The sequence below is a fragment of the Lactuca serriola genome, chromosome 6 (genome assembly GCF_051521515.1).
Source record: "Lactuca serriola cultivar US96UC23 chromosome 6, Lser_US96UC23_V15, whole genome shotgun sequence".
Taxonomy (NCBI): domain Eukaryota; kingdom Viridiplantae; phylum Streptophyta; class Magnoliopsida; order Asterales; family Asteraceae; genus Lactuca; species Lactuca serriola.
This window is the reverse complement of record NC_136413.1, coordinates 180,783,675-180,798,538: the sequence shown is the minus strand read 5'-3', so window position 1 is coordinate 180,798,538 and position 14,864 is coordinate 180,783,675. Positions and strand designations below refer to the sequence as shown.

At 39.0% G+C, this 14,864-nt stretch overlaps 1 non-coding gene across 1 annotated transcript; it reads right to left on the bottom strand.

The window, feature by feature from the left end:
* Positions 1–13,978: 13,978 nt before the first annotated feature.
* Positions 13,979–14,085, bottom strand: LOC145060794 (small nucleolar RNA R71). The gene has a single exon (XR_013686977.1). It is a non-coding gene; the product is annotated as a small nucleolar RNA R71 (small nucleolar RNA).
* Positions 14,086–14,864: the final 779 nt, after the last annotated feature.

The following is a 14,864-nucleotide window of genomic DNA, read 5'->3' as shown; positions in this document are numbered from 1 at the left end:
ACCATTGCCGCCATCTAGATGTGTGATTTCTGCTCTAGATCTATGAGATCCACCACCATTCAACCACTATAGAACCACCAGTAGTGTCTTCCTCCTCCAAATTTGTAAGTTCTGCCACTAATCGCCACCAGTAACGACAACTACAATGTCACTGACGATTGACGAGACCAGTTACAGGAGCATCAACATCCGATGAGACTAGATCTATGAGATCTTGCGAGTAGCAAAGCTAGATCGATAAGATTTGGTGGTGTTGTTACAACCGATGTGTCACTCGTCATCTTCTTCACTTCAGGTACATTATGATGAGGGTCATATGAGTGTTTTTTTAACCTTTATACAATTATTTTCATGTTTATTTATTGTGTTTTACATCTTACTCCATCTTTGCTGCCTATTACGTGTTAAAGGCTTAGTAAAAATCAAAATCAAGAATCCTTTCATGATGCACACAATGTATTTGATGATTTGCCTGAATGAAAATTTGAAACTATAATTAGTGTTTTTTGTACATTAAGTTATGAATAAGTGTATAAAGTTATGTATTAATATTTGAATAACCTAAATGCTACTGTGATTTTTTTTTGTATTTATGAATAATCTGAGTTGTATAAGTATCATGAACGGGTTTTTTGATGCACACAAGGTGTTTGATGATTTGTGTGAATGAAAATTATAAAATTTAAAAAGTGTCTTTAAGTTGTGAACAATGTAAATGAGTGTCATAAATTGCTTTATTAAACTATGAATTAAATTCTTGAAATGTGAGTTTTAATTTGAGAATATAGTAATGAATGTATAAATGTTGTGTATTAAACATCAAATTTATTATACTAAGTTGTGAATTTGTGTATTAAATTGTGAATTTACTATATTAAGCTATGAATTTTGTATATTAAACTATGAATTAACTGTATTAAGAATTTTAAGCTGACAATATGGCTGCGAATTTATACTTTTGTGTATTAAATTATGAATTTATTGTAATAAGTTGTGATTTTATGTATTAAGCTATGATTTTTAGGTTTTAAACTATGAATTATGTAACACACAGAATCAGAAAGACTAAGAAAGGAAAGGAAAACCCTAAGTCAAGGGGGTCAACTCGTCGAGTCCATAGGTGAACTCGACAAGTCAGAGCGAGATTCGGGTTATGGAATAAGTGACCGACTCGACGAGTCGGAAAGTGGACTCGGCGAGTCTGGTCTGATTGAGGAAAGCCCTAATCCGAGGGTTTGCATCCTATTTAAAGGACCTTAAGTCCTCTCCTTAGTCCCCCCTTGTCAGCCAGAAGCTGCTATACACGATTCCAAACCCTAGTTGAGTTAGAGAAGGAAGGAAGAGAGTTTGGGGCTTTTGTAAGAGGATGGTTTGGAGGATCTGACCGCTAAGGAGCTGGAGGATCCAACCCTTTTTGTTGTGAGCACCAGTTTGAAGGTAACAATCTGTCACCTTGCTTTTGTTGCTTCTAGATCTTCTCATGGATGATGTTTTGGGGCCATTTTGGTATGATAAGGAGCCTTTTTGAGTTAGAAGTCCAGATCTGAGGTTGCTACTTGAGATCTAGGTGTGCCTTAGCCCAGAGATCCATAAAGTATCAGTTTTTGGTGTGTTGGTTAAGCATGTTTTCCCCAAACCCTAGCCCTAGAGTGTTTTAAGCCTATATCTCCTTGGTTTCACGTAAATTTTGCAACTTTACGTGATGAACGGACTTTGGAAGGGTGGATCTATGAGTTGCAGCCCCTGCATGGCTCGAAAAGCCATTGTATGGATTAAGAACTGAAGTTACTCGGTGAGTCACATGGGTAAACTCGGCGAGTTGTATGAAGATAGGCAGTAACTCGGCGAGTTGGAAGAACAACTCGGCGAGTCTGTTGAAGAATGACGTGAACTCGACGAGTTGGATCATAGAACCTCAACCTTTCCGGGTTAAGACTTAAATCGGTGAGTTGAGTGGTGACTCAGTGAGTTGGGCAGGATGGGGCTCAGAGATCATTGAACTCGACGAGTTGAGTCATATTATGGGAGTTTCTGAATTCATGGACTCGACGAGTCTTGGGGTGACTCGGCGAGTAGAGTCAGTCAAGAAGGTTGACTTTGACGAGGAACATACTTTGGCAAGAGTAGACTTAGACGGCTTCTAGAAGTTCTATTTGGATCTAAGTGTTATCTATATTGATATTGGTAGCTCGGGGAGTTAATGGAGCAGCGGTTCAGAGAATGTCGAACAGCAGCCAGAGGGTTATCAGCAAGTTCAGCAGTACATGTGAGTTTCCCTTTGTGTGAATGGGTCTACGGCCACAATGCCAGCCCATGTAGTTATGAGTAGGAAGACTAGGGGGTTAGCCCTAGGCACTATTTGCTAGTATGATATTCCGGACCAAGGTCCGATATCGGGTGGGTGCCCAAGGAATGGTTTGCATGATAGAGTATACTTGTTGTCTGTGTGATGCATGTATGTGTCTGGTAGGAAGGTGAGTGTGGGTGAGGTCCCGTATCTCATGTGTGATGCATGTATGTGCCTGGTAGGAAGGAGAGTGTGGGTGAGGTCCCGTATCTCACCAATAGCAGAGTGTGGATGGTGTTCCATATCTCATTAGTAGCAGAGCATGCGCGAGGCCCGAGATATGTATGGAGTGAGTGTGGGTGTGGGCCCGTATCTCACTTACCGTAAGATCTTGGACGGGGTTCCATGACTCACTAGTAACAGGATAGGGGTGAGGCCCAAGACATGTGAGACCTAAGGACAGGATTACAGTAGGGTATGTTCAGTTATGTGCTATATGCTAATTGTATTATGTGGTTAGCGGGCGGGGCCCAGAGACAGGCGGGGCCAAAGAGAAACATATATGTATCCGAGCGAGGCTCGAAGCCAGGCGGGGCCTGGAGTGGCAGAGCCGTTGTAGCGGGCGAGGCCCAAAATAGCGGGTGTGGCCCAGTATATGTTGTATATGTTTATGCAGTGTATATGGTAGGTTGGGGGAACTCACTAAGCTTCGTGTTTACGGTTTTCAGTTTTGTTTTCAGGTACTTCGGGTAGCGGAGGGAAGAGCTCGGGGTGATCACATGGCACACACCATTGATTAGTCAGCCTGGGATGTTTTACTCTGATAATGAAATTATGTTTTGGAATTAATTCTCTGAATTATCTTATGCTTTATGATATGTTTTTATAAAAATGGTTTTAGTAATGATTTAAAGAAAAATTTTTGATACGGATTTTTGGGATGTTACAAGTTGGTATCAGAGTCTTGGTTTGAGGGATTCGGACATACTCCCGGGTGTGTTTGAACTCAAACTAAGGGATTGGTCTAAAAGTCTTCAAAATGAAAAGACAGTCTTGTAAAAAGAGTTTTTAGAAAGGATATAGTTTTAGAAAAGCGAAAAGAATTCAGAAAGAAAAAGAACTTCGATAAGAGAAAAGGGTGTGGTGCATGCAATCAGCCGAGCTCAAGTACCCCGTAATACCTATATAAGTTTATGTTATGATTATCAATTAGTAGAGCAGCATGCTAGATTAGGACTAAGGATCTAGGGAGGATGCCTTATGTGCCTGTTATATATGCTTTGAGCTGCATGATAGTGCTGATTAGACAGTAGTAGGATAGCCTGTTTAGGTTATGCTTGAGTTTTTGAGCTTATGTCGCATGCTAGTGCAGATTCTTGATATGAGATTATGATTGTTGAGTATGTTATGGTTAGATTTTTCCCTTGTCCGAATGCTGATTGCTTTGTGCATTGTGGGATTCTGAGTGATGGTAGTTACCCATTAGGTGAATACGTCACGTCACATGTGATCAAGGTTGAATAATCTCAGAGTGCTGGATTTGGCCCTATTGCACAGCTCTTGTCTGAGTCCAACCGTTGTAAGGACGAGTCTTCTACTCGAAGGATTATCTGAGCCTCGTCACATGTGATGGTATTCAAGTGATGGCTAATTGGCATCACAAGGAGGCCTTCAGCAGTTGAGGACTGGTTTGAGTTGAGTCAGAGGTTTCCCTAGGGTAAGCCTAGGATGAGATAGTGCTGGGAGTTGTAGTAGTAAAGAAAGGGACCTGGTGGAGTCAAAGCAGTTCTTGAGGATAGTACGGATAGATGTGGAAGGTAGTATGGGCCTGTACTACTAAAAGCAAAGGATCCGTACTCGATTCGAGAAAGGCCGAGATGAGACCGGGAAACTTGTAGTGTGTGTGTGTATGATCCCTCAACAGTGATGAGTATTCTGATAGTTATTTCGATATATTTTCAGCATGGTGACATTGCGAGAGAGACCAGTGGGCGGATCAGGCACCGGAGAGGGATCAGGCTCAGGTTTAGGGGCCGAGCAGCTTGAGGAGCGGATGAGGGAGTTGATATCAGCTGAGGTTACATGCAGTATCCTAGGTTAGACTCCTGTGATCTTTGGCACGGTCAAGGATGGTATACTGGAGATCTTGGATGAGAGGATGGGAGCCTTTCGTACTGAGATAATGGCTTTGATGGGAGCGCGTACTATGACATTCCGAGAGTTTAGAGCTTGCGGAGCACCAGATTATCATGGGGCTAGGGACCCCATCGCTAGCAGCAGGTGGTTGGCCGATGTTGCCAACGCATTCCGTACGAGCCGGTGTCCCTAGGGGGGACAAGGTCAGACTCGCCTCCTGTCTTCTGAAGGACAGAGTGAGGGATTGGTGGGAGGAGGTTGGTCATGCCATTGGTGATGATGCCGCGTTGGACGCGATGACATGGAGCGATTTCTCTGCCAGGTTTAGGGTTGACTTTCCACTGATTATTGAGGTGCAGTAGTTGGCACGGGAGTTTCAGGATTTGACGCAAACTACTGAGACTGTGGCGGAGATCACCGCCAAGTTCAGGGAGAGGGCCCTTCTTGTTCTGCAGTATGTCGCAGATGAGGAGATGAAGAAGGCCCGATACCATGAGATGTTGAGAGATGATCATGCAGTTTGTGAGCAGTTCCAGCTGCAAAACATTGGAGGATATGATCACACGAGCTAGAGAGAGAGAGAGAGAGAGAGAGATTGATTTGGAGTAGATCCGGAAGAGGAAGCCGGATGAGGTTCAGGTAGCCACAGGTTCGGGCAAAAGGCCCAAGGGGTCAGATTCGAGATCGAGGGATTACCAGAGCCGCGCCCGATGCGGGAGGTGCGACAGGATGCACGAGGGTGCATGTAGGAGTGGTAGTGGTGGAGATTTGGGATGCTTCAAGTGCGGCCGGACTGGTCATCTTAGCAGGGATTGTACTACTACTACCACATAGGGATCAGACTTGATATGTTTCCACTGCAGTCAGCGGGGCCACAAGAAGGCCCAGTGCCCCAGTTTGTTTTCGGCAGGACGGGTGATAGCACCTGCCCCTGCAGCTCTGAGGATCATAGACGGCCGTCAGGGCCGAGCAGAGGCGCCTGCGGTAGGAGGCAAGGCTTTTCAGATGACTACCATGGAGACGCGAGCAACTCTGGACATTGCAGGTATGTGTCTTCCGTTTTCTGCTTTCTTTATTCATGATTATATTGTTATGGTTCTGCATCGTTTGTGGTATAAGTATTTTAGAATTGAGAGGCTTGCTTGCGATTTAGTTATATGCCATTTGCATACCGTGGATAATAAAGTGGTAGTTAGGGGGGTGGTGCCTTAGGGAAGCAGGTTACTTAGGATGAAGTAACTATAGCATGCTTGTGTGGAACTCAGTAGTGACCCGCTGGATTTAGAAAGGTGTTATTGAGTGATGGATCGGTTAGACCCCCTAGCTTGTTGAATTAGTGTCTAAGTCCATAACTATTTTGGTATGTACTTGACCCGATGGTGCATGGTCCTTTTGGGTTGCCTTCACCAAAGCAACTTGATAGGATGAATTATGGAGAGAGAAGATTAATTATGATTTATTAATATATTATGAGAATAATATATTAAAAGAGAAATCATATTGTTTAATTAATATTAGTCAAGGATTAATTGATAATTAATTTTGTGGCTAAAAGAGATTAATTAAACTTAAGGGACTGGAACTGTAATTATAAGATAACTGCATTTGGGCTATAGATTACCTTGGAATAATAGGTTGGAAGAATTCTATGGGAAACCCATGAGAAATCATCCAAGGGATATTCTAAAAGGGTCCATGGGCTGCTTGGGGCTTAAGCAGTCAGATTAGGGTTTCCTAGTTGAGAACCCTAATAGCCTACATGTATATATAGTACCCTTAAGCCCCAAAAACATTGCGAAGAGTTCCACTAGGGTTTCCACATGTTTTAGGCAGCCTCCTCTCTCCTTATTCTTCATCCTCTTGCTCTTGGTGTTTGTGAACCATTAGAGGAGTGACACTTGTGACTCTAAGCTTTCTAAAGTCATTACAAGGAGGATTTGAGATTATTATTGCTACATAACAATCAAGGTAAGATCTAAAAACCCTTTCACATGTTAATATGATTTATTGTATGCTAGATCTAGGGTTTAAAATTCTTGGATGAATTGCATGTACAATAGAGAAACCTAGATCCAAGCATTAGGGTTGCATGAGCACATAGGATGTTCTTATGGCTAAAACCCATCAGTGGTATCAAAGCCTTGATTGGTTTCTATTGTATTGATGCCTAGTACATTCATTCATGTTGCAAGATCGAGTTTTTGTCCATCTGCCTGAAAAACTCGTCGAGTTCCAATGTGGACTTGTCGAGTAAGGTGAACTCGGCGAGTCCATAAGGGGACTCGGCGAGTTTAGCTGTCAGACAGGCGGATTTTCGGAATTTTTACCTATTTTGACTTAGGATAATTGCCATAATTGTTTAAAATTGATAAAATTCGAATTTTATTGATTCCTTATGATTATCTTTGTCAAAATAAAAGATTTTGGTCATCTATTTAGATAATTGTTACCTTATTTGAAAAATGTTAACTTATTTGAATTATTTGATTATTATCTTGCAAGAATTTGAACTAGATCTAATTAGATAACCACCAATTAATTGTTAATTGCCTTTTTTGAATTATGTGATCTAGAATATTCTTGATAAAGTTTGGAAAAGTTTAAAATTAATCCCTTTAGGTTTTATAGTTTAAATTTGAACTTAAAAGTTTTTGTTTTGAAATTTAAATAAGTTAAACCCTAATGTTTTGAAATGTTTCAAAACTTGCCCTCAAGTTTTGGAATTTAAAAGTTGATTAAAAGTTTAATTTAGAAATGTTAAATTCTAAAACCCTAGTATTGTTTTGAAAAAGTTCATACCCTTATGGTTTTATTAATTAATTAAAGTGTATAATTAAAAGAGATTTAATAAATCCATAAAGTTTTGGTTTACAATTTAATTAAATTAAAGGTATAATTATTAAATTTGACCACCTAGTATTTTAAAAGTGTAAAATACACCCTATACTATATATATCATTAAAAGTCTAATATTATATATGTATGAGTAAACAGTCAGTCTTACCGTTAGTAGGCCTCATTCACGAAGCTGGTCTATAAGGGGTGTTTAAGGAAATTGTCTATAAAATGGCGATTGAATGGGTATCCACTCTTACCCACCGCACTCTTGACTAGTGGAGGGTCGTTAGCCTAACGGGTAGGACAGGACAGAAACTTTCCATTATAAGTATAATGCAGTACAAAAGTAACTAAATGCTTTTACAAATTCCTCATCTTAGTTACTTTAGGCAAAAGTGAATTGATGCAATTCCATGAAATTACACTTTATACCCTTGCGAAGACGTTAGTGGAGCGTGTGTGGTTAACCAACACACTAAATGGTTCTAAGTAAAGGTAGCAAAGGGTGACTCAGTGTTTGTCATAGTTCGGTGGAGCGTGTGTGGTTAACCGGCACATCAAATAGGCAACTTTAACATATGGGGGCGCCATGTAGGTTTTCATGGTTATTCACACCCGCTTTGTGATCCTCGGTATCCCAGTAACGAACTAGAGGGGCATATCGAGATTTAAACATGCCATTGAAAAGTTCAATGAATCTCAAAAGATCTAGGAATTTTCAATAGATTTAAAACTGAAATTTCTTTTTCGTTTTTCATGGTGGAAATTAGTGAATCGTCATTCACTTACCTTCAAATATTCTGCAACTAGATTACGGCATCCCTTTTTTCTAGGTTGTAGAGTATTGTGTTGGGTCCTAGCCTTAATATCTCATTTGGGTGATTTATTAAGGACTCAATCAATCAACTAACTTGAATTTAATTTTTCTCCCGTTTTGTAGTTGTCAAAGTATGACACCTATGGTCTTCCCAAATCCCGTTGAACAAGCCTTTCACATGAAGATGATATTCCACGATTCGATCGAGGAACACGAGATCATGCTTCACTTCCTCCACCTCCTCTTATTATTCTCCCTAACCCACAAGTTCAAACTCACTCAAGCCCTTTTGGCAAGTAAACATGAAGAAGGAAAGTCAGTGTGGGCACACATCCTAGAGATGAAGTCACACATTGATAGATTAAGAATGTTGGGATCTGTTGTCTGTGAGGAGCTGGCTGTTGACTGGGTTCTTCAGTCACTTCCTAACTCATATAGTGAGTTCGTAAGAGAGTACTATATGATGAACCACGACGTAACCCTCATTGATCTCACCTATATGCTTATTGCTGCTGAATCAGCAATGATTTGGCGCACTGGAAAAGCAAAGTTGATTGGTGGATCTGCCTTCCGGAACTCTATGGATATAGGCAATGGCAACGAAAGGCATGCCATGATCAAAAAGTGTGATCATAAGAGAAAGGCAAAGTCAGAAGTAGTTCTGTGTGCTATTCCAAAGAAGTCAATTTGCTTTTATTGCCAAGAGAAGGGGCATTGGAGACGAAGCTTCCCTATTTACCTAAGAGATCTAAGAGATGGGAGAGTCAAAACGTATGGCTCTGCTTTAGGTAAAATCCATTAACTAACTCTTTTAAGTTCTTATTCTAGATTCTTAATACATGATGTGATAAGATTACATTTCGATGTCTTGTAGGATCGAAGAAAAGAGAGGAAGCTTAAGGGAAGAAGTGAGCGGAATCTAATCATGAAGAAATGGATTTCGATCGCATTACTTGAAGATTAGAATCTTAAGATACTACTTGGAGTTAGAATAAGATTGCTAAGAAATATGTATTAACATAGTTTTTTAATTGAATTGCATTGTAAGGACAAATTTTTCCGCAATAAAATAAATTTTGATTTATATTATTTATTTATCCTTGCAATGGCGTGTATGAAAAATTGATGTTTGAATGTTTCTATTATTAGCAACAATGGATTTGATTCTTAATTATGTTATTTGTGGAAAGGTCAAGAATTTACCAAATAGGGAATGTTTCTCATCGCCCGAGTTTCAATTGGACAGAAACTTGGAATCATACAACTTGGTTGCATGATGAATGAGAAATTTCATATTTGGAAATTAGACTAATTCGTTGACAAAGTGTCAAGTGAAGGACTAGGAGATCAAGCACACAAGGTTGTGTGTTGATCAAGTCCACCACAAGAGTAACAAATATATTCGTCATGATTTACTAAGGTTAAGTAAATATGATTATACTTATGAGATTAAGTGTAATTCTCAGTTGATTGAAAGAGTTTCAATCAATAGCAGAACGAACAAAGAAGAATCAAGTAGGCAGAAAGATAAAAGTTTCTCTATTCTAAGAAGAAGGGAGAGTACCTTTTATTATGTTTTATGATAATTATTAATGATTAAGAACCATATCTCAATTGATCCTCTAAATGAGTCTTAGTGCAATTGTATGTCTGAGAAGAGGAATCAAGAGTTGAAGAAATGGTTAAATCAAGAAGTAAATCATACTTCGCTCCAAAACCAAGTCTTAAAGTTAAGATTGTGACATTGAGTGACAAGTCTTAAGAAGGTTTATAACATTCATCAAATGTGGAAAGTTGTGATGTCTTGGATAAGACAAAGACCAACTAGAACCAAATTTTGTGAAGTGTTTTGTCTTGATAAAAGCTACACTAACTCTTGAATATTTGTTTGTCAAGAAATGTTTGTTGACAAAAGAATCTTATATGTCAAGGAGTCAGTGGGAGTCTCAATGGTCTTGAATGGTTTCAAGAGCAAATCAAGAATAAACCTTATCGATCATCACAAGCACACGAGTTGAGGTTTACAACCTATCGTGTTGACACTATCTTGTTTATATGCGGTTCCAATTGAGTTAATTATGCATGTGAGTTCTATGAGTTCTCATTTGAGCGCATAAAAGGCAAGCATTTTGATCAATGAAAAGTACATTAATAGGAAAAGGGTGAGCTGCTTAACTACTTGGAAGACATGGTGGGCAGCCGCGTTACCATAAGGCAAGAAATCAAGATTGAGAAGGTTCGGTCCATATGAGTTTGGGTTTCTCGCAAACTTTGGTTTTGACAAATTCGCATGGATAGGAACACATACACCATTAAAATCTAAGTGTCATAAGATTCCCTCCTTCATGAAAATGATTGTGAGGAAATGCTTTCACTAAGAGAGATTTTAAGAAGATATTGATTGTGAAAATTGTATTCTCGAATTCGATTATGGTTACGGTATCCCTTTCCATGATTCGATTTGTGAGATTTGGCAATTAGTATGAATTGTTTAGACACACATATGAGCTATCTAAGACAAAGGTGTATAAGGTATTAGAAATATAGAAATTCAATAGGTATTGTTTTTCTGGAAATTAAGCTGGTTTCTAAATACATGTCAAAGCTAGTGGGAGCATACGTGTTATGCTTATAAGATAATAATCATCATGATAGTGGGAGCATAAATGTTGTGCTTGTATGATTGTTAAGGCAAGTATTGCAAGTTAGCAATATTAATTATAGAAAACAAGAGTTATACTTTGCAAAGTCGTAAGGGTTGAAAAATTGTTTTGCTATAATTAAGGGAGAGAATATTATGCTTCATTTCAAATCTAAAGGCTTAGGTTGTGGAATGTTAATAAATATAGTCAAGGATACATAGTGCGTTCTCAAAATTTCAATTATGATTATGGCATCCCTCTTCATAGTTTGAATTGTGAGAACGTGACACATTAAATATTATGGCAGAAGATTGATAAAGTATCATATCTTTATGTAAGACATTATGCATCGTATCCCATACGCTTCGGGTATAGGATTGATTGCTAGTGCTATTATATTTGACCATTCTAAATTTTTCCAAATGTCTAGCGCATTTAGAGGGAAAAAGGACTAGAATCGTTTTTGACTAAAATAATTAAACAACTATCAAAGGACGATCCAAAGCTCGGTGAGGATTGGTCGCTTGTGAGTAGTTGGAAGTATGGTATTGGATGGACCATATCGGCATTACTACGAATAAATAAGATTCTATTAAGAATAAGTTGCCGTATGGCAAAATATGGAAATGTTTCCATATTGGGAGTTAGATATTGAGAATCTATATCTAGATTAGAACCTATTATGCAAGAAGGATGTTCAAAAGAATGTAGTTTGAGTGAGAGACATCATATCTATAGAATTGTTTCTGATAGAAATTAGCCAAGTCTTGATGATTTTGAGCTATGACTTTACGAAAGAATCATTGCATAAAATGTTAGAATCTAGCATAAGTAACAAGAATTTGATATTCTTATACTTATGATAAGGATTGGGAGTTGTGAAATAAGTATGATTGGAAATGTGTTCATTTGATCTATTTCACAAAGTAAGGACCGTAGGTAAACATTGTGTGCATGCTGAGAGCATGGGACAAGTGTAGTAATAATTCAAGTAAGAAGTTGATTACTGATATTGCCATATTTATACTTATTTTTAGGCAGTATTTAAGTACATTTTTATTAATAAATTGATAATATGTTTAGAATAATGATACTTATGAGTTTAAATTGTTATTTTCAGTCAATACAAAGGATTTTCGAAGAGAGGGACCAAAGGTGACAAAATGGGGAACATGGGAGGCTTGGAAGACAAGAAAATAATAAACTCACGATAAGAGCTCAATTCACGACATGGCGATGAAGCCCACGACGTGGCACGGGTGTTCCAGAAGATAAACATCGCGACACGGAGGATTTCCTTGAAGGATACGGATTGCTTGAAGCCCACGACGTGGCGCAACCTAGCCACGACGTGGCGCGGGTTTTTAAGGATTATATAAGTCCTCCTGATTATTACGAAGAGAAAAAGCTTTTGGCAGAAGAAAAAGAATTCCAGGAGACGATTCAGAGCGAAAGAAAGGTTCTGGAAGAGGGTTTTTAACACCAAAAGAAGTAAAGGTTTATTTTTAGTTAAATAAGAACATGTCTTTCATTAGTTTTAGCTGTGTTAGTTTAATTACTATGATGAGCAGCTGAATCTAGCTACTCTTGTTTAGCTAGATGAAGCTTTAAACTTATGAATAGTTATATGTTTATGGATTGAATTTAGTTGGTAAAGAAATTGCTTGTGTTTGATTTGTATAACTTAGCATGTTATTATTTTTTTACCTAATTGCTTAATTGCATGTTCTGTGTAGCTTAGTGACCATTAAACTGCATGAACCTGTTTACCTAATAATTTAGTGAACATTGAATTGTTAGAACTAGGATTGACCAATCTTAGTTAGTAACTAGAATAAATAAAGTTTAGCTGTGCTAAAGAACGTGAATTGTGATCATAATTGCGTTTACACAACAAATCTTACATAGCATATTTACATTCATAATTAGTTCTGTGTTTAATTATGTGTGAACATACATGGTTTGACATGAATTAGTTAGTTATTGGTAAGATAGAACTAAATTACTAATACAACTAAAAACCAACTTAATAATCCGTAATCATTAGCTAGCCATAAGGGAGAAGTGGATTCAAAACTAAACAAGAGTGTGTTTTTTAATTATTGAATTCGAATTAAGTTCATCTGATCTTGTAAAACCAGATAAAAACCATTATTAAACTTGTTAATAAATTAGGTCAATTTAATAGTAAGTAAATTAAATAGAACATCGTTCCTTGTGATCGACACCCGACTTACCCAAGCTATACTGTAATCTGACTAGGTACACTGCCTATAAGTGCATAGTTGGTTAAGTTTGTTAGGTTATAAATATTAAAATTAGTGAGTACTTTTGTGCACATCAAGTTTTTGGCGCCGTTGCCGGGGAACGGCTTAGTTTTTAGCTTATTTATTTGCATTAAATTAATCGATCCTTCTTGTGGAGTCAAAGCCACAAAAAGTTAATTTTTCAGCAAAATAAAAATTTTATGTTAATCATAGAGTCCACGACGTGGCCATATACTTGCCACGACGTGGACAGTCAATTTTTTTTTTTAATTTTAGTTTAATTTAGTTTTTCTTATTTTAGTCCAGTTTTACGTTTTAGTTTAGCAAGTTGCAGAAGTTCATGACCAGAAGCTCAACCACACACTTGGTGCCACCACTGGAAGACCCCGAGTCTGCACTTCACAAGAAAAAGACGCCCTTGCAAGAATTAAAGTCAGCCTTTTCTAGGAAGTCGGGAAAGAAGACAGGAGAGTCAAGTTCATCAGCGAAGCACAAGAGCAATCTTGAGCATTTGGATCATACACCCATGCAAACCGAGTCCGAATACGATACCGAGCCAGAATTTGAAGAACACACAAGTGAACCCGAGAACGAGCCAAGGAACGAGATGGCAGAAATTGAAGAAATGTCCATGGGAGCATACAAGAAGCGGATCCGAGAAGATATGGGTCCCGGTTTAGTCCAACCCGCAATACCTGCCACTGCCACCTTCGAGCTGAAGGGACACATATTGACTGCGCTAAAGGACATCCCATTTTTCGGGAAAGACCATGAGGATGCTTTTAAGCATCTAGATGAAGTCAACGACATTGCAGATTACTTCAATGTCCCAAATGTCAACAGGAACACAGTCTTGCTTAGGATTCTTCCCATCACTTTCAAAGGAGCTGCTAAGGAGTGGTTAAAAGCACTCCCACCAGGTACAATCACCACTTGGGCTCAAATGCGTGAGCAATTCCTGGACCAGTTTTGCCCGCCATCCAAGATAGCCAAAATCAAGAAGGCAATAGCCAACTTTGAGCAACAGCCGGGGGAGTCACTATACGAAGCATGGGAGCGGTACAAGGGCTTACTCAGAAATTGCCCGCAACATGACCTAAATGTGCAGCAAGAGATGTCAATCTTTTATGATGGGGTCAACGTGATGACAAGACAACTCCTTGATTCTCAAGGACCGTTGACAAAGAAAAATCCAAGGGAGGTCAAGGAGCTAATTGAAGAATTCGCGAAACACTCCCGCGAATACCATAACCCAAGGCAAGATGGAAGCAAAGGCGGTGGAGGGGCCCAAACTGAAGAAATTGCAGCTGTCATGGCCATGCTGAATAACATGGATCGCAGGATAACACAAATGGACCAGTCGATACATGCCATAACAGTGGGGTGCGAGCGATGCAGTGGTCCACACTTGACCAAGGACTGCAACGTGGATGAGTTTGGGAACAGAAAAGCTCAAGTGTGCTACTCTAGTGGGGATAAGTTTGATGTGGACTGGAGGAAACCGAAGAAGGAGTGGCTGCCATATGAAGAGTATAAGAAGCAAAAAGAAGAGAAGTATAGGCAGACAGGTCGAGGCCTTTATCAAAAGGAGCAACCACCAACCGAGAAGAAACCCGACCTAGAGACCATTTTGATGAAGTTTATGGAGGCTTTGGAAAAAAGACACGATGCCACGGATTCCGCTATCATGGAACAACAAACATTGATAAAGAACCAGCAAGCCTCCATCCATAACCTTGAAGTACAATTTGGTCAACTAGCCACTTTAGTTCATGAAAAATTGTCCCCGAAGAATCCCGAAGTAAAAGCCCAATCTCACGTAATGGCCATCGATACTGAAGAAGATACAATATCTGAGTTCCTGGAGGCGTTGGAAG